This window comes from Triticum dicoccoides, chromosome 7A, assembly GCF_002162155.2.
Source record: "Triticum dicoccoides isolate Atlit2015 ecotype Zavitan chromosome 7A, WEW_v2.0, whole genome shotgun sequence".
Classification (NCBI taxonomy): Eukaryota; Viridiplantae; Streptophyta; class Magnoliopsida; order Poales; family Poaceae; genus Triticum; species Triticum dicoccoides.
Window position 1 is genome coordinate 305,603,849 of NC_041392.1, and position 3,701 is coordinate 305,607,549.

Below are 3,701 nucleotides of genomic sequence, written 5' to 3' on the forward strand. Positions count from 1 at the left end.
GGCACCGCGCACCCCAAGTCAGACTGCCGACTGGCTGGAGGTAGCGGCTGGCCGCCTTGAAGCCTGGAAGGGCTCTTCGGCCCGAGCTGGAGAGCGCCGGGCCTTAGAGTTCATCAAGGCGTGGTACCCTGGGCTAAGTCTAGCCCAGCTAGCCACGTTCTGGCTAGAAGCTCAGGCGGACTTGGCAGTCATGGAAGATGACCTCGTCAAGCACGCGACATCGATCGCCAAGTACACTGACACCAGCGTCTTCATCCCGGAGCGGGCTGAGAATGGCGACGAGGCGCCGCCAGAATGGTTCGGGATGAATCCGGCTGACGGCGAGGATTCAGCGGAGGTGATCGACTCCAGTGGCGAGGAAGAAGGCGGGGCGGAGGAGGAAGGTGAAGGGGAGGCGCCGGATGTCGAGCGGACGGCTAGCCTTAGCTCGACCGTGCCTCCAACAATGAGCCACGCCCAACCGAGCCGGCTACCACTGGAGGCGACCAAGCGGAGACTTCCCAGCCGGCCGCTTCACCAGCCGGCGCCGCCGATTCCGCCATTCCACCAAGCTCGCCTGCTGCTTCCTAGGCTGCCACTTTACCTTTTTTATACCTGCTTATCGGTCTCGATGAACTTTGTTAATTTGCACAATTCCACCCACGGGGTGTATCTTGAACTGTTGTTTGAAGATTGGCCAAGGGCCTTGCTATGTAAATATATTCCGAGTTCTATCTCTTCTTGCCTGTTGCTCTTTGGCTTTTTTCCTTTGCCGCCTTCCCTTGGTTGCCGTCTTGCCAGTCAGACACCCGCTTTGCGAACTGTTGCTGGATCAAGTACTTAGCTACTTTTGGGAAGGAAAGTACCTAGACGTTTAGAGTTCTTTGGCAAGTTCAGTAGAACATGGCGAGCCGGTTGCTCAACAGTCGGTCATAAGAGGCGGGAAGCCGGCTTAGACTATGCCCATGCTTGTGTCCTTAGCCATTTTTCATATGGGCACCCTTTCTACCTTACTCCTGCCCACCGTCCAGTCACTCTGCGAGGTGCGGCTTTTGGCAGATGACGGCTTACGTGCCACACATTACTTGTCCGGCTGCAGGAAGCATTTTGTAGTGCAAGGCGGCAAGTCCGCGGGCCGAATAGTCGGACCTGGTGCCAAGCGGCATAAAAAATAACACACTTATGGGAATGATTCTTATCATATAGATAAAAGAGGGCAGTCCCCGAGCTCGTCTCGGGGGACCCGGGGTCTTCGTACTTAATACAAAAGGTAGCGTGGTACATACTGCTTTAACTATAAATTTTTTGGAGGAGGTTTGCGTTCCACGGCCGTTCCGTCTCCTTGCCGGAGTCGTCCCTCTTGCATGCTCGAGGCTTCTGAGCATTGATCAGGTAGTAGGAGTCGTTGCCTAGCACTTTGCTGATGACGAAGGGGCCTTCCCAAGGCGCTGAGAGCTTGTGCTGACCGGCTGTTCGCTGGATCAGCCGGAGCACAAGGTCTCCCTCTGGGAAAGATCTCGGCTTGACCTTCCGGTTATAATATCGGCGTAGGCTCTACTGGTAGATGCTGGACCGACTAAGTGCTAACAGCCAACCTTCTTCCAGCAGATCGACGCCATCTTGACGTGCTTCTTCTGCCTCCTCTTCGGTGTACATGGTGACTCGAGGGGAGTCGAACTCTATGTCCGTTGGGATGACGGCTTCGGCACCCTAGACGAGGAAAAAGGGCGGTTGACTTGTTTGGAGTTGTGCGCAGGCTCCAGAGGACGGTCGGCAGCTCGTCGAGCCAATAGCCGGCCGAATGCTCTAGAGGCTCGACTAGTTGAGGCTTGATGCCGGACAAGATGAGGCCATTTGCTCGCTCTACTTGTCCGTTTGACTGCGGATGGGCAAAGGACGCTAAATCCAGTCTGATGCCCTGCGTCGCGCAAAAACGGGCCAAGGCGCCTTTGGCAAAGTTTGTGCCATTGTTGGTGATGATGTCGTGCGGTATGCCGTATCTGATGGTGATATCGGAGATAAAAGTCACAGCAGTCGGACCGTTCAGCTTCTTGATTGGCTTAGCCTCTATCCACTTCATGAACTTGTCCACCGCGACAAGCAGATGGCTCATGCCACCTTGCGCTATTTTGAATGGTCCCACCATGTCCAGGCCCTAGACAGCAAAGGGCCAGGAAATGGGAATAGTCTTGAGCACAGAAGCCGGCTGACGTGGCTTGGAACGAAACTTCTGGCACCCTTTGCATTTTCGGACCAATTCCTTGGCGTCTTCAAGAGCAGTCGGCCAGAAGAAACCATGGCAGAAGGCTTTGGCGACGAGTGCTCCTGAAGCCGCGTGGTGGCCACACTCGCCTTGGTGGATGTCTTTGAGAATCGCTTGGCCTTGCTCCGGCTCCATGCAGCGCTGGTAGACACCAGTGACACTGCGCCTCACGAGCTCTCTGTTGACAATGGTGTAGGCTGCTGCCCGACGTTGCACTTGCCGGGCTGAGATCTCATCAGTTGGTGGCTCTTTGTTCACCAAAAAACTAAGGATGGGCTGGGCCCATGAAGGTGCTGCGACTTCTGCAACTGTTATGACTGCAACTTGGACAAGGGTGGCTGGGCCGGGAGGCGGCGGGTTGGAGTCGGCAGCCGCTTGCTATGTCGATGAAGTCTCCGGGCCGGTTGGTGCAGTCCTTGGGCCGAGTTCTAAAGTCCCTGGGCTAGTCGCTGCAGTCCCCTAGCCGGGTTCTGAAGTCCCCGGGCTAGTCGCTGCAGTCCCCTGGCCGGGTTCTAAAGTCCCCGGGCCGGGTGCGACTGCTGCGACCCCCAAGCCGTCTGTCAGAACTCCTGTGCCGGCTGATTGAGCTCTCAAGTCGGATCTGACTTCTTCAGGAGGAGCCGACATGAAGATAGAATCTGACTCTGGTGATGGCTTGACAGACGGTTTGAGAAGGCACTGAAGGGCGACGCCGGTTGGTATTGCTTGACGGGTGGAGCCGATTCGTGCCAGGGCGCCTTCTTGGTCGTTGTCGTTTCTTGGCACATGGAGAAACTCGCATCCCTCAAAATATCCACTGAGTTGCTGTACAAGGAAGCGGTAGCTCGCCATGTTTGCATCTTTGGCGTCCTAGTCACCTAACGACTGCTGGACCACCAAGTCGGAGTCCCCATAGCACAGGATCCGGCGAATGCCGAGCTCTTTGGCAAGCCGGAGCCCGTGAATGAGTGCCTCGTATTCGGCGACGTTGTTGGAGGCGGCAAAGTGGATTTGCAACACATATTTAAGCTTGTCGCCTTTGGGAGAGGTGAGGACGATGCCGGCTCCCAAGCCGGTGCGCATTTTGGAGCCGTCAAAATGCATCGGCCAATGGTGGAGTCAGGCGCTGGCGGCAAGTACTGGGTCTCGAACCAGTCGACGAGGAAGTCGGCCAATGCTTGTGACTTGATGGCGGTGCGAGGCTGGTAGTAGATTGTGTAGGGGGCTAGATTTATGGCCCATTTGGCCACTCGGCCCGAAGCATCCCGGCTTCCAATGATCTCAGACAATGGAGATGTGCAGACCATAGTGATTGGATGCTCTTGAAAGTACGATTTCAATTTTTTGGCGGCAAAGTGCACACCGTAGCACATCTTCTGGTAGTGGGGGTAGTTTTGCTTAGAGGTCGATAGTACTTCGCTCAAATAATATACCGGTCTCTGGACTGGTAGGGCTTTGTCTTCCTCCTAACGCTCTACCA